This window comes from Mesocricetus auratus, unplaced genomic scaffold (genome assembly GCF_017639785.1).
Source record: "Mesocricetus auratus isolate SY011 unplaced genomic scaffold, BCM_Maur_2.0 Super-Scaffold_100015, whole genome shotgun sequence".
NCBI classification, from domain to species: Eukaryota; Metazoa; Chordata; class Mammalia; order Rodentia; family Cricetidae; genus Mesocricetus; species Mesocricetus auratus.
In genome coordinates this window covers 23,744,019-23,769,272 of record NW_024429198.1, presented here as the reverse complement: position 1 = coordinate 23,769,272, position 25,254 = coordinate 23,744,019, and the positions used below count along the sequence as shown (strand labels likewise).

The 25,254-nt window shown below is 37.8% G+C and overlaps 1 protein-coding gene across 5 annotated transcripts in view; it reads right to left on the bottom strand.

Annotated features, from left to right (window-relative positions):
* Positions 1-25,254, bottom strand: part of Ctnnd2 (catenin delta 2) — an 814,201-nt gene that overhangs the window by 514,138 nt on the left and 274,809 nt on the right. The window contains exon 1 of one of the 5 annotated variants that reach the window (XM_040757686.1): positions 15,310-15,612. The exons of the other annotated variants lie outside the window; for them this stretch is intronic. The gene's annotated coding sequence lies outside the window, so the exon portion shown is untranslated. Of the gene's footprint in view, positions 1-15,309; positions 15,613-25,254 lie in introns of those variants that run through there. 5 annotated transcript variants of the gene reach the window in all.

The window sequence follows — 25,254 nt, the reverse complement described above, 5'->3', positions numbered from 1 at the left end:
CTGTTCCTTTGCTTAGTTATTTGTGTAATTATTATAAATTCAACATAGCATTCTCCTAGTTCAGTTAAATCAAGTTCTCATGATATAAATTCTTTGGGAATATCCCATCAAGCGATGTGAAAAATGCCATCAATGCAAGGTATGGAAGAAATCTTTTCCAGAGTTTCTGCTTATTCAAACCTCCATATTTGTGCATCTGTGGACTGCCAGGTTTCTGCACTCTAGCATTTACTTTCTTTTGTAGATTTTTTTTCTTAATTCCACCTGATATCCTCTCTTGATTAAAAAATATCTTTCAAGATAGACAGAATGAGAATCGTTCTTTTAAGACTTTGAACAGCTCTCTATTTTAGCACATACACACCTAGCTAATACTAGGGCTGGGTATGAAAGTAGGGAAATTATTTCCTCTCAAGGTGTCAAGTGGAGTTTGTTATCTGAGTTGGTCAGTGTTACTGTTGAGAAGGTAAACTTTCAGAGGTACTTATTTACTTAAGGAAAATCCTATTTTAATCCCTTGCTCATATTCTCTCCATTCCTCATGCTACAAGCTTTGCGGGTGGTTTGTCTTAATATAATTGCTGTTTTTAGAAATGCTGGTGGCCATTCAGCATGATGTTTTGAGAAGTATAAAGTTCAGTAACACAGTTCTACAGAATATTTAATGTTTTCATTTCTCATTTTAAAACTTTCTTCTAACTAGTTTCCTTATCATTGTTTCTTTGCTATTCACATAATAAAAGCTATGCCTGTCCCCAGGCTGCTTCATTCAGGCATCCTTCTTTACTTCTTGACTATGTTACGTTCCATTTCCCCATGTGTAAGCATTCCTTCCTTTACTTTTAGTTTGTTGCTGTTCCTGGGCTGATAACTTAAGAGATAAATACCATGCCATGAACACTTTCCTTACTTATCATCTGGTATTTAATTTAATTTAAATTTATATATGTTATTTCTCCTTTCCATTATTTTAGTGTTTTTTTCTTTTTCTTGATTTTATAATGTTTTTCCATATGTGACAGACTCTTTCATGACCGAGCATCTTTGAAAATATTCTAATACTACATCCCGTGGTTCCCATTTGAGTACTTATTATACAAATGGTGAATACAGCCTGAGTGGGGTTCCCTGGCTGTGTTTTCTCAGGATAACTGAGTACCATGTGGCACCCCATGAAAGATAGCTGGAAATATTAGTTGCCCTCTTCCTAAAACCCACCCAAACCTCTATTTCTACACACCCTTTGGAAATGAATTCTGTGTCTATGACTTAGAATTTAACCTTTCTTCATTCTTTACAATTCCATTTTCTTGAGTGGAATGAGTAATCTGACACTTTGTCCATCTACCACATCAATACTTCCTATCAGGAAGTCCAAAGATACTTTTCACTTTGGCCTCTTGAGTTATAACACACTGTTGTTTTCCTCATAGAACTAATTAAGGACATTCAAACAATTGATGCTTTGCAACCTTAGTGAAACACAATTCTTTATCACATCTGCATTTTATACATTACAGGCTCTTAAAACTGTTTCCTTGCCATTTGGGCCAGAGAAGAGAGGTTAATACAGGTTCAGCTCACCTTTAAGAGTTTTGGTTAATTTCTGAAAGAAAATTGAGAATTTCAGAGCAAAGAAGGATACCTAAGAGGAATGGTGAACCTATTACATTCCAAGACTTTGCACCAACTGTGAAACTCCCTGAGTTTGAATATGTGGGTTTGCACAGCTTGGTCCCTACACTCCCATTCAAAGCACGAACATGTTATACACCAAGGTGCTTGCAATGTTCCTATTTTGGAAGATTTTTTTTTAATTTCTAGATGTCTGATACTTTCCGATTTGGTCAACTTTCTTCCTATGGCCTCTATTTCTGGAATTTGGTTTCATACTTTATTTTATTTTGAGCAAATCAGTGGGTGAGAAATAAAGATAGCAGTCAATTTTTAGGCATGTCCTCTTAATGGGAGGAATTTTAACAATTCAAACTTCTTGGGGACCAATATTCTGCTTCTCCCTAGCCTTTTTTCATTTGATGCTGGCTTCTTTTGATGGCAGATTTGACATCTAATGACTTACAATCCTAATGAACCCTTGTACTAGTCTGGACTCTTTCTTACTCCCATCTAAGAACAGTCAATTCCACCACAACCACAGCTTTTAGTGGATCTCACAGGATTGTCCATTTTTTTCAGAATTCTCCCTCCACCAGATTCCATATTCCTCTATTTTCTCAGTGTAGTGGCCATTCTGTCTCCAGATGAGACCTGGTCCTTACTAACATTGCTGTTAACACAATCAAGTCAGTTCCTTATACAATGAGAGGATTAAAGATCACTGCTGTCTCTGTCTTCAGGTTCTAAGACAATGCTTTCAGGGCCTCTAACAGCAGCACACATTCAACACTGGAGCAAAATCAAGGCTCATGTCAATTTTGGTCAGGATTACTATCAATATTTTATCTTTGGATGCTGATTTACCAGGGAGGGGGTCGCAGTACAGTACAGGATGGCTTCTCTATCTCAACAACTCATTGCTGAGGTAGTATCTTGAAGTCTAATGTCTCTTGTTTTTATGAATCAAGGGCATGCAGTATAAATATTTCTGAATGACCTACTTTCTTATATAACACCAACTTGCCATTTCACATGAATGACTTGACTTCATAGCCACCACCTTCTGAAAATGTTAATTCTGTCCAACTGAGATATATTGCAAGGCACATCTAAAGAGAGAATGGTGAAATGACAGGGTAATAATAGGAATCTTACAGTCAAGTGTCCAACAAATGTGGGGAAAACAAGCCATGATGTCAAGATGGAATGGAACAAATCAATGTCAGCTGTTCAGCTCTGTAGACCTCATTGGAGAGTCAAAAACTATGGCGAAGAGCTGTCTACAAAAGTTTACAAAGCTGACAGAAAAATGTTTTAAACAACCATGGTGTCATTCTGGGTCACCTAGCAAGACAGCAGATGACAGGATTGAGCACTCTAAAGCAGACTCGAAGGCACCTTTCAAGAGTAGTCACAATGAAACATAACAAAACATCTTTTCTGACCAACTCTTTAATTCAACGGGCTCTAATCTGCATGGTCTGCTATTTTAGCTTGGCAAAGGCCTTTTCAGGTATTTAAAGTATGTGAGTTGATTCTCTTAACTCAGCTGAGAGACTAGTTTCTGCATAGTTCAAGGTGATGTTAATTCCATTGGTCTTAGTTTAGGAATACAATTATATTGATGACTGTTAGCTATACCAAGTAATTTCTAGAAAAATTATAAAGCCTTGTAAATCTCTTAGACTATAGAGTATAAATATGTATACAGAAGGGCTCTGGAGTTTGTATTTTGGTATTTTTTTCAGGTAACAAGTTTGATGTTCACATCTGCTAGAAGTATCTATTATGTTTATGGAAATAGCACATATTAGTGACAGTCAATGTTTGAAATATTTATTGGCATGCAACAGTTATATTATTTCTGGCTCCATAGCCATCCCAAAGACAATGCATATAAGTAGTTTTGGAGGATATTGAACTCACCTAACTATTTTTTTCTCTTTAACTATATACATGATCTTAGAAACCATAATTTACTCAAGTATTTCTTCTTACTTGGTATATAATGCCCTCAATAAATATGACTGAGGCAACAGGTTGATAAATAGTAAATTACAGCCTTCTTGCCTAAGTGCTTCCCATGACATTACTTACTCATTCCAACAAATATTATCCCAACAAAGTAGACATTTAATTGTTTGAGACATCTCAGAAATAAAGATGTTAAATGGTTTCCACAAATGTAGCCAGACCTTGAACTAAAGGTCTAACCCAATCTCAATGTTCAGAATTCCACTGCTTCAGAACACTAGTGCTAATCGCATACACTGTTTTCATGCAGACTGCAGAAGCAGGAATCATGCAGCCATAACTGAAATACAAATTTCTTTAATGAAGAACAAGTAAAACCCCTCTTTTCATACTGCTCTCTCTACTTTCTCGCTCCCACACACATCTGGAAATAAAATGATAGGAAGAATACCCATTGTGATGTTTAAGTTCATACTGAGATGGAACTAATGCCTTCTAACACAATCCTAAACTTTTAAGAGGGTAACTGTCAAATTTGGGAACACCCTAAAAAGGCAATGACAAGACAGAAGGGTAATACCTCAACATTCTTGCAGTAGTTGGGACAGTAGTCTTCTGTTGTTTAAAGGACAAAAAGGGAAAGACTAGATTCGGTGTAAATCAATACCCATTTTCAAAAGGACTTTGCATGCACTCAGCTTCCCTCCCTGCTCCATAAACCCATTTCTTCTTCCCTGTAACTCCTGATCCTTAAGTCTAGAAGAATGCATCTGCCTTTTGATTTTGTGGCAACAAATCTCAAGTCTGCATCATGCCACTGCCACCTGCTCTCTGTAGGTTTATTTCTCATCTCAGCCTGGGAAAAACTGGCCCGGACATTCACAAGACCAATGGTACTTTCTTGAATTTACTTAACTATACACTTGTCTTCTTTCTTCAACTGTCTATGCCCGGCAGTAGAAACCATACTTACCTCTTTCACCTTATATAGGAAGGATATACTCAATTGACATTAAGGGAATAGATGCTTTGTAAGCCAGGAACGTTTGTAACAATTTTCAGAGAGAAGACAAACTTCTCTGGCCATGAGAAAACCACTGGGACATTTTTGCCTTCCACCCACTGATTGCCCTTCCCCAAAGTAAAGTACATATAGAGGAAAACTAACTATTTTAAGATTGAGATGCTTTTCCCATACACTATTACCTTAATTCATTTCTGGGTCAGAACTCTCCATTTTCCCATAATTTATTCTTTTTGTGGCATAAAATTCTCTTAAGTTTCCTGGTAGCTGTTTGAGAGGTGGGAATGACTTAGTATTGTATGAGGAGTAATTAGCCCCTCTTTTTGGTGACTTCACAGTTCCTAATGAGTTATCTCTCACTGAGTCATTGAAAAGCAACATTTGTATAAATGTGATGGTGAATTTCCCTTTCTTGCCTAAACTCATATTAATGAAATGTAAGGAAAGGCCACCTTTGCATCATAACAAACACATGTGCAGAATCTTTCATTCCCATTTTCTGGCAACAAATGGCGAGTTCCCGATCATTCTTACATAATTGCATTTTACTCAAAGGCAAAACTGTATCTTTTCCACGCAAAGCTCTTCCATTGACTCATGTTATGAACAAATAAACAAAAGTTAAAATAATAAATTAACAATAGGAAAAATGATATGTACTTTCTGCATGTACTGAGTGATATAGGCAGGGAGGATATGGATGTAGAATTAAGTCAGGCATAAATCATGCTAATGGGATTAATTCTAGCAAGAGAGTTGAACTCTATTCAAAATTTACCTTAGTACAAAGTAGCCTGTTGAAGTAGCAAGAAGGAAATGTGAATGAAACTTATAGACAACTTATCAGGAAAGAAGACAGCAGAGAAGGAAGAACTCAGAGCCCATGTCAGGTGCAGGAGTTATCATTTCAGGACAATAAGGACTTACCAGTGACCACATGTAAGAGTGTAGGGAAGCCATCATATTATAGGAAGTACAACCAATTGCTCAATGTAATTGCATTTCAGTATGGGCCAGAGTGTCAGCCAAATGAGTTGCTTGACAAAAATGTTAACACTTTCTCATATACCTAGTAAAAACCCCTTAGTAAATTTTTAGCTCTGCTGCATTGACAATACAGTACTTAATGAAAATGACTATTTGGGGAAATTTCAGGACTGGTAGTGTAAATGTGGCCTGTGTCCAAAGTTAAACTATGAAGTCCTCTGTTTGCCTGTGCCTTCATATCATTTCTGACTTTGAAACTTTATATAGTCAAGTTCATAGTAAAATACTCCAGGGTTTTAGAATATAAAACTGTTACTCGTTTTATCCAAAGAAAAAGCCTCATTTGCTTCTGTTTCATTGCTGTTGCTGACAATACTTTATTCATCTGGGATATACAAAGTTAGGAACCTCTTTTCTGCATTGCCCCATTGTGATTTTGTTTGTTTTCTTGTGTTATTTTTCCTGAAATAAAACATTTTGAATGAATATGGGCAGTGACTCTAAGTCAACAACAAAGTCTAGATACTGTTGTATATCCTCAGCTCAGAGTGCATTTCCAACTTAGCACTTGAACATAAATTATTGCCATTTACATTAAGCACACATTTCTATATGCATTTTCATTGGTACTGTAACTCCTGATATTGACTGAAGGGTCTCAGGTCATCATTAGGGCAGTATCAGATAAAAGGAGTCATACCTATAATTGTACCTTATGTAATAGTTGTAAGAGCATTGCTATTTACATAATAACACCTATGGTCCTACTGCATTTCTTCTTCACTGTGACCCAGTGAAGGATCTGGAATATGAAAAGTATTCCACTAGTGTAAGGAGGAGTAAACTGACAATCAGGGGGTTAAATAAACAATTTAAGATCATTCAGTTAGTCGGTAGAATTGCAGTAAAACCAACAGAGACAACTCAGAGTTCTTCCCCATTTCTTGATAAACTATTTAATATGCATATACTTGTCAACTCTTGCCTTTCATCTTTGAAATATATCTTCCTCAGCTTAGGTATAGCAGTCAAAACATGAACATTCTTATATTAACATGTTTAAATCCAAATGAGACAGTAGAATCAGATGTATTGTTTCTTACAGCACTATGTGTTGAATTTTAAAAGTCTCTTCACTACAGTAGGTTTGTGGTTTGAACCTACCGGTGTGATCTGTTTTCAGATCAACATCAAAAGACTGAGTTTAAATCTCTCTTCAACCTGTGAAGTTTTACTTTCTTTTCCCTTTATTATTTTCCCCCGTTTTGAAATTCCTCTACCAGTGATAAATAAAGCATAGTTTGACAAGGAGTATGCTCATATTTGCCTCTTGATAATCACACAGGAGCTTGTAGAAATGCTGTGTTGATGAATGTGCCACAGTGTGAATCGCTTACATTGCAGCTACATGAACTGTGAGGATGACTCCTGCCCTCCATAGTCACCATGCCTCCGCAGCCCTCAGTTTGTGAAATGTCTTACTGGGTGTGCATCACTGAGCTTGCAGGCTATTTTCACTTATCAAGAACAGCTTACCAGATGTTCCTGGTACACTGAATTTGTCACACTGCAGACAAGCTAATATCATTATGTGAGACCATAGGGGAAAAAATAAAAGACTCCGCATTTAATCCAAAGTAAGTACCATGAGACCCATCAAGGCAGTTGGGTTTGCACATGATACAGCAGCTTCTAGCAAATGAGCAGCTCATAACAACTTAGTTATAATGGGTGGCAGGATTCTACACCATAAGCTAGACTCCATTAAAGTGAATTCAAGCACATGAATTCATGTACAAAGTATAACCTTAGCATCTGTCTACACTCAGCCAATATTTTGTTTATGCCTTCTTAGGAACAGCCAAATTATCTTCCTGTCCCCTGAAACCAGGTACTAAAATCCCCATCAAATGCAGCTTTACCTGGCAATGGGGGCAGGGCCGGCTAGCATTAACCCCCCTGGGCTGTAGCATTGGGCTTTGGGCTGCTCCAGATTCTGGCAGCTGTTTCATACTTATTAGGACAATTTTTGCCCAAACAATTTTCCCTTGTTAATCAAAAGGGAAAGCAATAGTCTAGGAGGAAATTAAATAGTCAACAAGATATGTGTGCCTAATAAACACTACAGAACTAGATTTAGTCAAATCAAATGATTTACTCCGATCCTATCTCACTCAGCATGGAGGACCTGTTTTAATAAACTCAGGCAATGCATTCTGCCATAGAAGTCATGTCCCACTTTTCTTCCCTAAGTGATGCAAAAGAAAAAATAACCATTATTTTAATTGTTACTTATGTTTTATAGACGAAGAAACAGGACTAGAATATGGACAAGAATCTACAAATATGTTTAATTAAATGTATTTTTAAGCAGTTTTATGTACAGGATAGGTCAGCATTTTTGTGAGTATTCTAATTTTCTTATCATTTCTGCACCTTAATCATTAGGCATCCTCCATTCTTTGGAGAGCATGTTCACTCTTGCAGTTCAGCCCTCACCTCCAGAAACCTCAGTGTTCATAAAATTGAGTGCTGTAAACATTATTTCATACGTAAAGTTGTGTGTGTGTGTGTGTGTGTGTAGGTGCACATGTGTGTGTGTCTGTGTGTGTGCATATAGTAGCTAAGTGTGAGTGTACAGATGAAAAGGAGTCTTAAGTGTCATTCCTTAGAAACTGCCTACCTTAATTCTTAGTCAAAGTTACTCACAGAGTCTGATAGGTCGGATGGAGGCGAGAGAGTCCCAGGGATCTGTCTCCAGGCAGCTTCCCAGATTTAGAACTCAAACTCAGTAGCACAGCACTTGGCTTTTACACAGTTCTGGGGACTGCATTTAGTTCCTTATGCAGTCAAAATGAGCAATTTATTTACTACCTCTCAAGACTGGAAGTTTCAGATGCTACACAAACTTCCCATGACTCTAGTCAATCTAGGCATCATTCCTAAAGAGTCTCATGCTTGTTTTATGTGGGTGGTATGTAGTAGACCATGGAGTTTGATTTCCATGGAGGGTTACCAAGAACAGCACCTCAAATTCACCAAATGTCAGCTTTTATCATCAAAATCAAAATCTTAGGATTTTGGTGGTACACACCTTTAATCCCAGCACTCAGGAGGCAGAGTGCTGAGTTCGAGGCCAGCATGGTCTACAGAGTGAGTTCCAGGACAGCCTTAAAAAGAATACAGAGAAACCCTGTCTTGAAAAACCAAAAAAAAAAAAACTTAGGAAAATCTGATTCTGACTGTGCTTGGATTCCAGTCCACTTTCAGACCTAACATGATGCTGACTTTTCTACTGATAGCATGCACTACTTGTGGGGTGAAAAATCTCACATCTTCTGTGACTGAAATGGGAAACTTCCTATTGGCCATATCTGTTTCCTTTCATGTTTGCTGACTCCATTTACCCCACTTTGTAACTCACAACAATTCACATACTACTCCAGACGTATCATAACAAGTATCAAGTGCCTAGTACCAAGACTTCTCTTACTTTCTGAATAGGACTTCCACTGGATTAGCATATTTTAAAATGAACTTTCGTAACTTTGCCAAGTAGCTGTATCAAATGAAATCACAATTCAACTAAACTATTTTTAGAACCTTCTGTTGAAACAGACATCTCTACAGTATATACCCTGCAGTTGACAACTTTATGCCTACAGACAGGCAGGAAATATATTCCCCCATTTTTAAATTGTTGTTGTTATATGCTAGCTCTTAGCATTGTGTGTTCTTAGCAAAATGTGCTATATCAAAAATGAATATATTATGATATGCTTGTGTTTACTTTGAAGTCATCAGTACAATTCTTTGAATACAAATTTGAGTAGTAAATGAACAGTTCATAGGTTCCTGACACTCACTTTCATACCAATAGTTTATTCATAAACATGACATCACTGTGATATATAAACATATGCCCAATACACACCATTTGCATAAAATGGGTAGATTTCTAATATCTTTATGGAGTACACTGTGCTGTCAACGTTGTCTGAGTGCCCCTCTTTCTGAAGAAAAAGAGGCAGTTATATGCTCATTTGCAAGAAACAAACAATTATTCACAACTGTATGATAATCTTCTTTAGAGGCCCTCAACTGAGATGGTGATTAAGGCAGAAAGCCTTAGAAGAATTACTATTTAAACTTCTTTCCTGGCCTACTTCCCATACCTCTGGCTGGAAAATGGAGTGCTATCTATCACCCCTGTTTCATGCTGAACCTGCCAATCCAGTCTAGGAGAAGCAGCTGTTTTTAAATCAAGGTATACACAATGATTCTATAGAGCATGCGTATAAAGGTTCAAGTATATATTTAAGTGCATTGCTTTCATACCCAAAAACCTAGGCTATTTTTATGACATGTATGTTTTGGTAGAGTGACATATTTTTCTCTTATAAAACTCAACGAGTTTGTGATAGATATTCTTGCTCAAGAGACTTTCATCTAGGAGGAAAATTAACAAAGGCCAGTGACTGCCAGACCACAGACATGGAGGTGCTGGGCCAGAAACTCAGGTGACAGCTCACCTGAGCCACTCTGGCTTGCTCCTCCATAGTTAAAATATATTTTCCAGACTTGTAATGGAGAGCCCCACAGGACAGACAACAAAATCCTATTCATTTATAAGGGATCACAGATTGGAAGATCTTAATTCTGCAGTTATGGAAACGAAGGCAGAGAGGAATTAAATGACTAGACTATGCAGTTTCAAAGTCCACATGGGACATAACCAAGGAGAAGAAAAATGAAGTAGAGTTAATGCCAGAGCTGGTTGTAATCCATTGTCAAAATATATTACCCCAGTGCGGAGGCAAACAAGTCAATGAAGCAAAAACACAAGAAAAAAAAACATAATAAACCAGAGAGGGGCAGAGAACATTTCTCAGTGTTCTGCTTTGTTAACTAGTTTCCAGAAAGAGCAGTAAGCATCAAGCATAGTGAAACAACATGGGTTGTGAGCATCACTAAACTCAGCTGCCTTCTTCATGGGGAATGTTCATCTAATTTGAGACTCCTATACAATAGGTACTCAAAAAACTATAATTATCTATGTTGTTCTAGGCAAACAGTGTAACACTACTGCATTAAAATTGGCGTTTACCAATCCTGACTGGAAATGAATGGTCCTCAGCCAACACATGTGCTCTCTGTTGTCCAAATATATCTCACAATACACCTGAATCTGAAAACAAATTTGAGGTCCACACAGCTGTGGAATGTTGCCAGTGCCAACAACTAACAACGGAGAAGAATTTCAGAGCCCTGAGCTAAATGGTCAAAGGATTCCAGGGTCACTGTCCCTAGTACATTCAATGTCTCCTTCTTTAATTCCTTACCATCTCCAACTCTATAGTTAAGCTTTTCTAATTTTTATGGCATGTACTTGTAGTAATGTGTACACATTCAATCTTCAACCTCAGCAACTAAATTTAATTACATTTAACAGCTTGACACTGAATATATCTCTTAAAGAAATTCTACAAATGCTGATGAAAATTACCAGAAATTGGTTCAGAAGAGCATAGGATCTTGAAATGAAGTAAAGCAGATGCAATTCACAATGAGGGAATGTGTGACTAATGAGGGAGCTCTGCAATAAGTAATCCAATCCAGAGAATCCCTTCTTACAGGAACATGCACTCCAGGGTTACCGCCTGTGCCTAAAAGGGTGGGTGTCACTCAGTAGGCAAAAGTCTGTTAAATATCTATTTACTTTATACTCAACCAAACAGACAGGTGACAAACACTTCTTAAAAAGCTCTTGTTTTTAAGACTTTTTAAATTTTGTAAAGTTTGAGTGTTTTGTTTGCATGTGTGCCTCAGTTGTACTTTTGATACCCATAGAGATCAGAAGAGGATATCAGATCCCATGGAACTGGAGTTATGTATGGGAGTGAACCACCATGTGTGTGCTGGGAGCTGAACCCGAGTCTTCGGCAAGAGCAACAAGTGCTCTTAGCCAGGGAGATACGTCTCTGTAGCCCAAATTAGCGTTTTATAAAAGCAAAACAAGTTCGGTGGTTTGAATGATAACGACCTTCACAGACTCATATCTGAATACTTGTTCTCCAGTTGGTTGAACTATTTGGAAGGATTAGAAGGTGTGGCCATGTTGGAAGAGGTGTGTTATTAGGAGTGAACTTTGGGGTTTCAAAACCCTGTGTACATTCTCAATGAGCTCTCTCTTTCCCCCCCTCTCTTTCTCTCTCTCTTCCTCACTCCCCCCCCTCGTTTCCTCTGAAGTTAGTACTCCAGCTCTACACCACCTTCCTACTGACATACTACCCACCACAATGGATATGGACTCTAATTCTCTGAAAATATAAGTCGTTGTTAAACTCTACTTTCTATAAGCTTCCTTGGTCATGGTATCTTAGCACAGCAATAGAAAAGCAATTAAGATAAAAAGCAAATCAAACCAACATAGGCAATCAGAAGTCATACACCAATTCTACATTTTTATTCCTGACAAAAATAATTATCAGATCTCTGCATAAATTAATACAAGCTGGGAGAAGGAAGCTGTGTAATCATTCGCAATGCCATGCTTATCAACATCCTTGAGTTGGCAGTTTATTTTAAAATCACATGTTGAGAATCAGATGCATCAAACATAGTCTAGAGAGATGGCTCAGTAGTTAGAAGAACTTACTGCTCTTGCAGAGAACCCAGTCCAACTCTGTTTGCTGCACCCACACTGTGCAGCTCACAACTGTCTACAATTCCAGCTTCAGGAGATCCAGTGTCCTGTTCTGCCCTCTGAGGGCACCTGCACTCAGAGTGGTTATTCACACATATACATACACATGTGCACATTGTTAAAAATAAAAAAATACCTTGAAAAGAAATCATGTGTTCTCACTAAACGTCTACCTGACTTTACACAGTGCTAAAGCTGGATCCCCATTTTGGTCATGATGCATTCTTTGAGGGTGCGGCAGTGTCAGCACGGCCACTTTCTCTCTTGTAAGATAAAATATTATGTTGCAAGCGATAGCCCTGAATATTCACTACTTCCTCTATTTTTAAACATCTAGGAAAGGCAATAGAACACTGTGTTTAGGGTAGTATACATATACATTCATTAATCATTAACCAAATATGCTTGGCAAAGAGGCAGATGTTGAAGGGGGGAGACAAACATCCCTCCCCTCATAAAGTATATATTCTAATGAAGAAAACAGTGAATATCTTAGTTAGGTTTTCTATTCCTGGGATGAAATACCATGACCAAAAAGCAAGGTAGGGAGGAAAAAAGGTTTACTTGGTTTATACTTTCACATCAATGAAGTAAGCCAGGACAAGAACTCAAACAGGATAGGAAACTGGAGACAGGAACTGATGGAGAGGTCACTTAGGGGTGCTGCTTACTGTCTTGCTTCTCCTGGCTTGCTCAGTTTGTTTTTATAAAGAACCCAGGTATACCAGCTCAAGGAAGGCACCACTCACAGTAGGCTGGTCCCTCCCCCCATCACTAATTCAGAAAATGACTTATAGCTGGATCTTAGGGAGTCATATTCTCAATTGAAATTCTCTCCTTTCAGATAACTGCAGACGTAACTCTAAGAAATGCAGACATAACTAACTCACTGGAAAAATACAACAATCTCAATCTTCAGCTGATCCAAGCATTGTTTGTCAGACTTTCTACCTAGGACTCTCCAGCTTGATAGAGTGAGGCCTCTTGTACCAGTTCTATGACTCTCAAGAAAGTGATGTTTTCAGACAAGTGGAACTGCCTTTTATTCTTAATTGTGTGGCTAGCATTTAGAAATAAAACTGCACAGATAGCATTTTTCAACTTGGCATTTGGAAAGTTTCACGGTGAATTTTCCTGTTGAACCACATTCAGCTCGGTTTACATTTTGTATCTTTTGCTGTATCCACCTCACACAGAAACTTAAAAATACCACTCAAATTACTTTCTCACATCAAATACCTAAACTATGTGACTTAGGGAAACAGGCAACCATACTATCTAATGGTTAACATAAAAGTAACTGTTTGCTCTTATACATGTATTTTGTCATACAGTTTGAAGGCTTATAGTCATCCCAAATGCATCACATTGACTTAAAAAATGTGTCTATCATATGGGCCTACAGTGAATCTTCATAGGCAATTTCATAATATTATTAAATAATGATCAATAGAGAGCATATTGCCAGAGATAAAAAAGTCTTGTAAAATTACTACTCCTTTTTGTTTGTGTTGTCCATGCTGAGAATTCAATCCAGGGGCTTGTGAGTGCTAGGCAATCATTCCACCACTGAGGCATATTCCCAGTCTTTAGAGCAAGATTTTAAACCCACTCAATGAAGCTTACTTCCATGTCTTAAAAATAAAAAGTCTTCTTAAAGGTAATATGATTAGCATAAATTTTAACTTTTAATTCAATGAGATACTGAGCTAAAGGTGCACCTGCAGAGTATATGTGAGCTTACTTTGTGAACATCTTTGAAATAAAAATATCCCAGGGTGGGCCATTAAAATCTTAAGATGTGAAAGTATGTTTCTATCAAAATTTTATTAATGTCTTTATGAATGTGTTTACAAAGACCTTCGCCACACAAAACTAAAAATAGGAAGTCATGTTTACACCAATATGGTAATTCACCTTCACACCTGCATTAAAGAAGACATTTATGATCCTCTTGAAGAGATAACTAATTCTCAGAACTTAATAGGGATGCATCTATTACTGGTATCATTGATTTGAAATCATTTCCTGTCACGATGATCACTCACTCAGAAATACTTCAGTTTTAAAGATAAAAGTATAAGCATTCCCTGCCTCTCCATGTTCTATCACTCACAATTCTACAATATACATGTATGACACAGATATGACAACCTTACGTCTGGTTCCCATAGGCAGATTGTCACCATGGTGATGACTGTCACATTGCCTGTCTGCTCTCAATTGGTTTCAACAGCCTGTTAAGTATCTCAAACACTTTCCTAACGACAGTGGAAAAATAGGAAGCCATTGCCAGTTTTGGGCAATGATGCCCTCAATGAAGTATCCAAATCAAGGCAAGGTGAAGACACTTGCATGATAATGGCCTTCCATAATTATGGGATACGTGCATCCAATTTACACCTGCACTATTTGCAATAATCAAAACATGTAATTATCATATTCTGGCTCTAATGTAAAACTCTCCATTGAGAACCGAACAACCAGTACAAGAAAGTGAGCAACAAGAAACAAGTTACCCACTGTATTGGATTCGTCATGTACTTCACATAATTACACTACCAGCTGATTTTTATGTCTTTATTCTCTATGGATATTTTGTTCTGGCTTATTTTCTTTAAGAAAAAAATTAAAGATCCAGAAATAAAACCACTCTTTTTTGACATGAACAACCATAACTTTTCGAAACAAAAACATGCATCTATGATACACCAAGTTTTACTAAAAGCAGTCACTGGACACGATGGATAAGAGAGACAGAACGGGAGCAACAGACCTCACAATCACTTTCCGTTCAGTTCCTTACTTGGCTCTCCCAAGTTCAGTGTTCACACAGTGAATAAACCCACTGTTGTGAGGTCAGGAATACACTCTTACCTTACATTCTAAACACAACTCTCAGTCCGCAGTTACAAAACTTGAGAAACATCATGAAAAAAACACGGATAGTAATGAAAGCATTGGAAAGCCAAACGGTTAGTTTTTATTTCGTTTCTGTTACCTTTGCTGGACTTTTGGAAAGAAAGGATCCTTAAAAACTTGAACACAGTAGTCGAGGCAGGAAAGTCCACCAGTCCTAAAGATGAAGAAGGGTTGCAATGCCTTCCTTCCCCAGGCACAGAGCCGGCTGTTACAGGCTTTCCAACCACCTGCTCCTCCCTCCTGGAAAGAAGGCTAAAAGCAAGCAAAAGGGCTCAAAGCCCAAGAAAACAGGGAATAGCAGTCCTGGAAAAGTCGGGATGTCGAATTTCCACACTTTAATTTCTGCTTCCACTAGCAAACAGTGTTAAGAGAAAGCAAAGCAAGACGCATCAGATAGTGCAAGCCTAGTGGTGACTGTCTTAAAAGAGAAAAGAATAGAGTTCAACCAGGCACAAAGGTCTCCATGGCAACAGTGAATTTAGACCCCCACCGGCATTATTTATGCAACATTTCATCACAAAAGGACCCTCCCACTAACCAGCCTAGCAAAGTCTAATTTTCTAATCTTCCTTTCTTTTGCCCCAGATTTGTACCTGGGTTCTTAGCTGTCCTTATCTGAATCTGAAGAAACAGAGCAAACAAAAACCACATCAACCATTTTTTTTAAAGCAAAGATCATAAAATAAGATTCCCAGACCAATTCTAGATGTTGACTCCTGGGTGAATTAAAAAGCAACTTTTACCTACTTCATATTGTAGCCAACATAGTGTTTGTTTCAAAGATGAAGTTACTGGAAAAACATGCATTTATTCTTATTATGTTTGGTTTTAAAATGTGGTTGTAATGCAAAGGAATAAAATGAGGAAAAAAATCTAAAGTGCTCATCAGAGGCTCTGAAAACAGACCTGTCTAGATACTGACCTCGGGTATAAATTTTATATACTGATATAAGTCTTCACCCAACAAAGCTATTGTAAACCTCAAACAAAATCTTAGTCTCTCAATTTTAGCCCAAACCAAATTTTGTACCTTTAAAATATTTTTAACTGAACTGTGGACCAAATTAGTAGCAAGTCAACTTTATAATGCATGAACTAAAAAAAGTCACTTGCAAACTGAGCTTGCACTCCTATGTAATAAGATTGCTGTGAGTATCCAGGGTCACATGCTTCAATTCTATAACTAGAGACAATTGTAAGATATCAGGATAATGTTGGGTGAAGCATAAAAGAAACATTACCAGTACCCAACTTACAGATATTCAATTTAAGATTGGTTCACACAAGAACTAAATGTGGCATTTTGGTCATTTTTGTATTGCTGTGTTGAAACACTATGATCAAGGCAATTGTAAAAGAAGACATTTCATTTTGGGCGTCATGATCTCAGAGGCTAGTATACATGACCATCATGACAGGCAAACAGGCAAGCAGGCATGGTGCTGGGACAGCAGCTGAGAGTCTGTGCCTGGGTCCAACCACAAAGTAGAGAGTCAACTGAGAATGGCAAAGGCTTTTGAGACTTCAAAGTCTGCCCCTAGTGAAAGCCCTCCTCCAGGAGACTGCACCTCCTAATCCTTCCCAAATAGCTCTACCAACAAAGCGCCAAGTTCAAACAATTCAAACTTAAACCACCACACGTGGTAACTTTGTAAAATGAAATTGTGATTTTTAAAACAGTGCAAGCTTATTAACACATCAAGGTTTAAGAGACTGTTTGATGGGTGAAGGGTTTGTTAAAGTAGGAAGTCTTGGGTTTCAATTCCCATAGCCCATATTAAATCAAGTGAACTGGGTAGTAGCATGTTATCTGCAATCCTAGTATAGTCCCAGTCATGGAAGGTGAAGTAGGCGAGTTCCTGAAAATTTACAGGCCAGCTATCTTGATGTTCACAGTACAGCAACAAAAACTAAGGGAGCCTTCTCCCAACAAGGTGGGAGGCAAGGGTTAACACTGAAGGCTATTTTCTGACATCCACATATCAGCCATGCACCCGTGTCATCTCTCTCTCTCTCTCTCTCTCTCTCTCTCTCTCTCTCTCTCTCTCTCTCTCTTTCTCTCACACACACACACACACACATCACAAATATATCATATGTGCACATCAATAACACACATCACACATGCACACAAGGTTGTGGGAATAGCTCAGGTAGTAAAGCAAATACCTAGCAAGAACTAAGAACTGAGATAGGAGTTTAAACCTCAAAACCAGGGTTTTAAAAGCCAGACATGTTAAATCTCTGTTTGGGGGATATTATGGCAAGTTGAACCCTGGGCTTGTTGGTAGCGAGCCTAGTTTAGTTAATGAGTTTTACACTAATGAGAAACTGTCTCTCAAAGAAAAAAACAAAACAAAATATCACCTGAAAAACACACAGCAGAGGCTTTCCTGAGGGTTCCCCTGTCATGGGTGCATACCCGTGTGAGCACAAGTTCATGTGCGCACACACATGCACACACGCACACACACAAGGATGGAAGTTTAATCAGTTACAAAACACTTTTCTAGCCATCAGGGTTCTAAATTTAACCACCCTCCAAAGCCACCAAATCAATAACAAAAGCAATGAGTATCAAATTTCATAGATTATATTGTAGTTCTAGGCCAAACTTTCTCCACTCCAATTTCAATAGTGTTTTAACATAATACCATGTCTAAATCTAAATTTCACATCTCAATTTTATCTTTTTTGTACTGTTTTCTCTGTGACACCATTTAGAGATAGTTTTCTGTTGCCAGCAAGGTAGGCAAATGCCCCTTACATAATCCCAGAAGGAAAGATCCCCCCAACGGCAGGGGAACCATACTTTGTGAAAGTGTTGCTGGGGTCCTGCCAAGTTTGGTGGGTATGGGACTCAAACCTTTAAGTAGAGAGCTCTTCCCCCAAAGTATTTCTAAGGAAATCATTGTGATGCCTTCCGACACTGACCCCTGCAGAAAAGGTGTGGAAAGCTAGCCATTTCCTGTCTGTAAACAACATACTGAGGTAAGGGCTGTTCTAACCATTGATAGGCCTTTTCCCACTCAAGTATGTTCTGCATCTATTATCTTCCTTTTGGTTGCTTTCCTGTAGTTTTTTCTTCTTCCAGCTTTGTTTTCCCAATTCCCCAATATTTTGTGGTTTCTCTTGATGCTTCTGAAACGATTTCACTTGGGCAACGGGTTTACTTCCTTTTCTTTTATTCTATTTTCCATGAGTTCAATTAGTCTTTTCATACCTTGCCTTACATCTGCTTTGTTTTATATTATTTTCAACATTTTAAGTTTTGTTATGTTATGACACAGAACATAGTTAACCTTGTCTTAACAGTATTTCGGGGTGAAACAATGATTTTACTCCAGAGTTATAATTTCTGGACCTTTTGTATACTGTTGGATTTCTTTTTCCTCTTTCTGATTTATTTCATGCTTTTAAATTCATAGCACCGACAGTCATATTTAAACCCTTTGGTATATTATTTGCATTATGGAAAATTTATCTTAACCATGTCCATAAGAGCAGATGTGGAAGGGAGAGGTATGATGCACAGTGCTGAGGGAAGTGGCCGTCAACTAACACTGCAGCTTTTGTGTCGCCCTCAATTCCAGTGCAAACCCCAAACCACACTCTGTTCTGTCTCATGGGAATTTGAACTGAGGTTCCCTGCCACTTGTGTCCCTCCAATTCTTGATGGCTTTCCAGTTGAAGATTCTGGCTAGGAATCAAAGGCCCTCTTCTCAATAGACTGTCCTTGTCCCCTCCTGTTATGTTATCAATAAATATACACCTAAATTCAGCATTTCACAATATCAGGAATACTCTGTTCCTAGCATGATGATAAATGGAATTTTATACTCCCACCACTATTTTGTCATTTGGTTATTTTTATTGTTCACAGAAATGGAGCAGAATGAACTCAAACTTGTGAGACTGCATAAAAATGGTTTAAGGCAAATCGTAAACACACATAAGTTAATATTTGTTTGTGACAAATACAACAAAACTTGTAATCTTAAAAAAACAAAACAAAGCAACAAACCTTTTAGGAGCTAGAGATACGATTCCATGTCAGAGCCCACACTCAGTATACCACACAGGGTCTTGGGTTCAAGCCCCATACATCAGAACACAGGAGGACATAGTAACCTTGGAAAACTAGGAAAACAGAGGAATCCCTCGATATAATAATAACAAAACAGTGGAGAGCAGGAACAATGTTTACTTTGGGTCTTGATGTTTCTGCACATTAAATATGAAGATGAGTATGTAACTATTAATTAAATTTGATGAATTAAGATGAAAAGACACCCTATAATGTGCATACCAGCACACCAGAGCTCAACTACTGTGATACTGCAAACTGTATATTTGCTACAGTACTTTTGTGTCTCACAACTAGAATAGATGCAGAGGGACATATGTGCACAATGGATTACTACTCAGCAAGAATGCACAGCAGCAGACGCATGTATGACATTAAGACTGGCTGTAGACAAATGATAGAGGGCCGGCTACTCTTGATGGCTTCAGAACTTTCATATGTGTGTCACAATGAAATAATGTCCCAGGAGTGGGAGGGTGGGAAAAGAATTCATGAGTGAGTAGAGTCGATGTATATCATATACTTGAATGAAAATGTCTTCATTAAACCCATCACAATGAGAAATGAATATATGCTAATAACATTATTGTTATACCTACAAGATGATTTAATCACACTAATTACTAAGTATTTCTAGAAGTTTGCAGGTAATAAAGACACATGTTTAACAGTTAAAATCCATAGTAAATGTCCCATAAATGCCAGTTGACTGAGGACTTTGATGTATCAGTGTGATGGGGAATGTTCTTCTGTATATATGTCTCTTATTGGTTAATGAATATAATACTGATTGGCTGATTGGTCAGATAGAAAGTGTCATAACTGGGCATAAACTTACAGCAGCTAACCATAGAGGTCTGGAGGCCTGTATAGACATGCAGGAAGTGATGAAGCTGGGCAGTAACAGGATATAAGCAAGGACAAACAGGAAATCACACTCTTCTCTGTCATCATACAGCAGGCAAAGGAGTTGAAGGTCCGGCATTCCCCGGTAAGCCAAGACCTCATGCAGATACATAGACTGATAGAAATGGTCAATAATTAAAATAGAGCTAGTCAAAAGCTTTATAATTAATATAGCATCTGTATGCTTCTTTGGGGCAGAGAAAGGCAGTGGGACCTGCCAGGCCAGAAACATTTGTATTACACCAATATATATCAGAAATTATGTTATATCCATTTTGACAGCAAATACTAAAGACTAAACCATATCCTACTAAAATTATAAGTCCTAAATTACTTTCCATGCAAGATTTTTGTAAGCTATTACAGGTACTACAGGTATATGCACTTGAAAATTGGACCATTATTTAGCTACTATATATTCATGATTTAAAAAACAAATACATTATAATCTAAGTTTTTAGCAATATCACTGAAAGAAAAAGATTTTAGCTTTTAAAAACAAAAAGCAGGGGTAGAGGAATAGCCACAAAATACAGGATCATAAATTAAAAATAATAATAATTTGGTATGCTGTGGCCTTCTCAAACCACAACAGAAACAAAGTTATATTTAATGACTTGGCTTTATCATCTAGTAGTAAATTCAGAGCAGTAAGAGAAGTAATACTAACACTGAAAGCTCTGTGGCTTTTGTACAGGTGGCTTCGTAGTAATTTGCTATTAAGTGTCACATCAGCGTGTACAATTTCTTATTTAATAAGATTTTTTGATATTTCCATGAGTCTTTTACAACTCAAATCTTTCCAGAAATGTTGTCTTTTTATTTTTGTGAGAATAAGCAATCCTATATAAGAGTCTATAATTCTATCCATTATCCTTCGAAAGTCTAAGTTATAAAATGACAAGTGTTGGACAGTCAAACTACCCAGTTGGCCTTCCAAGGGTGGTGAAGAAACTCTAGTAGGGGGTGTTATAGCAATTAAACAATTGCAAGGATTAACAGTTTTGGACCTAGCTCAGCTTTTCAGATGTAGGCCTGCAGTTATCTCTGCTGTCCATTGCCAAAGCAGATTGTAGGGGGTGGCAAAGGGAAGAAAAGGAGAAGCAGAAGAGGAAGGGATCTGCAAACAGTGCTGGACTTGTGCCTAGGACTTAGCAGTGACCTTCTCAGATAAAATCAGAGTGCCAGTGCTGCCTCTAGCTTCTCTGAACTATTGAGAGCTCCTCAGACACAAAGCAAGCCTCTTGTTACTGAGTCTAGAATTACACGCCTTCACACACGAGCTCGTATTTGTCGATCATTATAAACTTGAACTCTGTCAAGAGGAATGCAGAGAATTGTAAATCTCACTAATCAAATGTGTTCTGGTTACTGCTTGCTCCATCAAGGAATATAGGACCTCACACTAAGCAAATTACATGCTCTCCTTCATTTTATCTCAAAATAAAGCTCCAGCAATGATAGATTAACAAACAATGTTGGTTGTAGCTCTCCGTCCTGGCATGAAACTAATTTCACTGTCTTAGGGGCAATCTGAGTTTCTCAAGCAGGCTGTGAACTTGACCATCCTGGCAGTGGTTCCTTGACCCCTCGGCATTCTTCATGCTGTAAATAATTAGTCCATTAAAACTGTGACTTGTGTTTTGGGGAAAAATAAAACTAGAATTCCTAGGCTACTAGATACATGACAGCAAGCTGTACTGGGTTTACTCGTAATGTATGATGTTCTACCAAATAATAGAAATAAAACAAATGTAGGATTCCCATATGGAAAGGAGTCACTTTTCCTCTCTGTTTCTAATTCTTTGACACATACACAAATGGGCACACATACATTGGAAAGCATTGGCAGAATGTGATCCAGTTTTAAATTATAAAAGACAGTTCCCTTGTGGTATAACTGAGCCCTCTCTTATGTTTATAACTGGCTGGAGAATGTTTAGCACATTTTACTCTTTATGTCTGAAGTGTATATTTAAGACATTATCTTTGGAGGAACAATTCAGTTCATCTAGTTACTAACAATTGCATCTTAATCTCCCAGCATTAGAAATGACATTTGTTTCAATTTTTCACATACTTAGCTCATTTTTTTACTCTTATATTTTTCTAACATTTATATAAGGTGATCGGGAATAATACCCTATCAAAACAGAGTGAGCTCTGTTTCTTTGGTTGGATTTACATATTATTCTGTTGCCTTTGGCCAAGGCACCAGAGGAATACCAATAAGAAAATGCACAAGACTAAGCATTTTAGTTCTTCACACAATGTGCTTGGCTAAGACCCCAGCTAAAGGGACTTTTTGAAAACTATTTTTGCATGCGGGCAGACACATACAGAGAACCCACAGGAAGATGCAAAGAAACCAATACAACACTTTAAAACAAGCATGAGTAAATTCTTGAAAACATACGACCACTCAATATATCAAATTATATTTTTGTAAGTATATGCGTAAAATTATTTCCTGTAGATTATGCAGCATTTGAGTATTATTACAATTTCCAGCATGGATGCCAGGACATTCTGTCCTCTAAGCAGTAAACTTGCACCTTGGCCAGCTAAATGTAGAGGACTATAGTGATAGTATATAGTCATCAAAGGTAAAGGAATAAACAAGGTTGGGGAGGCCCATTATAACCAGTGTTCCTGTAACTCTTGGACTTTGGTATTCTCTTTATGCTTTAGTTTGATGGTCTGTGGTTTAAAAAAAATCCAGTACCACTATTAAAACCATCTACCATCAGTCTTTCATGAATTATGCTGCTTGTTGTTTTTCATCTTAGATAGCTAAATCAAACTTTACATGCTCTGTCTTACAGTTGGATTATTTGTGTGTGGAGTAATTTAGGGTACTAGATCCAATTAGACCAAACTAATTTGTAATAAAATGATTTTGGAGTGGGTCTATGATGCAGTGGGTGGAGTGCTTGTCCTTGTGCTTGTTTGTGAGGTGATCATGGAGTGAGATTTTATGTAGGTGAAATAAGATTTCATGAGGCCATTATAGAGGCAATCCTTAGCTTCTGCATAAAGATAGGTCATGTGGCATACATCTGCAACCCCAGAGATTGAGGACAGAGAGAGACCTGGATTCCATTAGCGTGTAGGATAGACAGTGTGGCTAATCAGTAAGCTTTGGGTTCTATAAGAGACCCTGTCACAAAAAAAGGTAGAAAAACAACTGGGGAAGCTATCTCTAAGTCAACTTCTGGCCTGAACATGCATCATTGGTAAAGAGCACCCAGGCCATCCCACAACACATATAGGGAAGTTTGCTCATAATATGGTAGCATTCTATACCACTTTAAAATGATATACAATGGGAGCAGAGCCTTGTCATTTGTTGGTAAATTTATTGCTTTGTGAATTTTGAAGCCTTTTCTATAGGACTCTGAATGTATCTTTCTTCATGCCTGACATTTTCATACAAGTCTATGACACCAGAAGTTGTAACTGTATGCTACAACTGAAGCTGGTTCTAGAATTATAATTGAGTTAGTAAGAATCTACATGGATTCACTCACAGCTCTGAAAAGCTCCTAAATACTGAAGTCTGTCCCTTCATATCCTCAGAACACTGAGAATGGAATGACTCCATGACATTTCAGAACTACTCTCACACAAGTACTTCATGAAAAATTGAGGTTCATTTAGCCCTCTTTGTTCATGCTATGTTTTCTAACTCTTTGTCTGACTTTATATAACCAGGCCCAGTCTATAAGGTGAGTTATTTACTTATGAACATCCTGGACCAAAAAATATCTAAAGAATAATGAAGCTAAGAATAGTCAGTATTCTACTGCATGTAATTTTCCTGGATATCAAGAGTAACTTACTTCCTGTACTACTGAATGTGCATTTGTACACATCTGTTCATAAGATACGAAATAGCTATAATTAAGTTTCTTTAAAACAACAGCTTAGGTATAAGATAGGAATTTCCACACTTCATGAACACATTCCAGGGAAGTGGGTCATGATCTCATTTCATCAATGAAGAAACACTTTCTGCCATTAAATTATTTTTCCCACATCACACATACTTGAAGTGGCAGAAGCCATACTTGAATTTTAGGAGCTCAGAGTTCTTACCCATTAGTGACCAGGGTTCATTCTGAAGCTTTAAGTCTGTCTTCTAGCAGTCACACTTCAGGTGTATTCTATTATACGCTTAAAATGTTTGCATAATATAGAAGGCTTGGCTGGACGGTGGTGGCGCACGCCTTTAATCCCAGCACAAGGGAGGCAGAGGCAGGTGGATCTCTGTGAGTTCGAGGCCGGGCTGGACCAATAGCCTCCAAAACAATACAGAGAAACCCTGTCTCGAAAAACCAAAAAAAAAAATATAGGGAAGGCTTGAAATTACCCTTCCCTCAGTACACAGCACAGTTCTGGTGAGAGCCTCCAGTTCAAGCAACATCAACCAAGCCCCACTGGCATGAATAGCTATGACGGTCTCCCTTCCAATCTATCCACTAAGCAATTCCACATCAGACATGATTTCCTTAGTCACTTTAGGCACAGTGAAAGACCACTACGCACCCCAAAATTTAAAATCCTGTATATGAAGACATTTGAATGGTGCACTTACACTTCTTTAAGTAAAAGGAAATACATTTCCCTTTCCCTTTCAATAAGCCTTCTGTGGGAAGGTTTGCAAATTGAAGACAGAGTGGCAGTATCTACCACTTAGTCCTTTAATAGCAGGACTGAGGGTGAAGACCTGAAAAATCTCTGTTAGTGCACATGAAAATTATGAAAAGTATGGGACTCAACCAAAAGTAGGAGCCTTTCCTGTACATTTTCATTAGTATCTAGTAATGGCTTGCTCAGAAAGAAAAGAAACATCAAAAGGGATTGCATACTACGACAAAAATATACAGGTCAGTCTGCTTGCTACAGTTTCTGCAAAACTGAAAGAAAATGTCATCTCCAGAAAACAATTTACCTCTAATAGATCTTTTATGACACATGTATAGTTACTGATTTTTAACACGGGAAGGTTTATGCCTTTTATTAAGATTA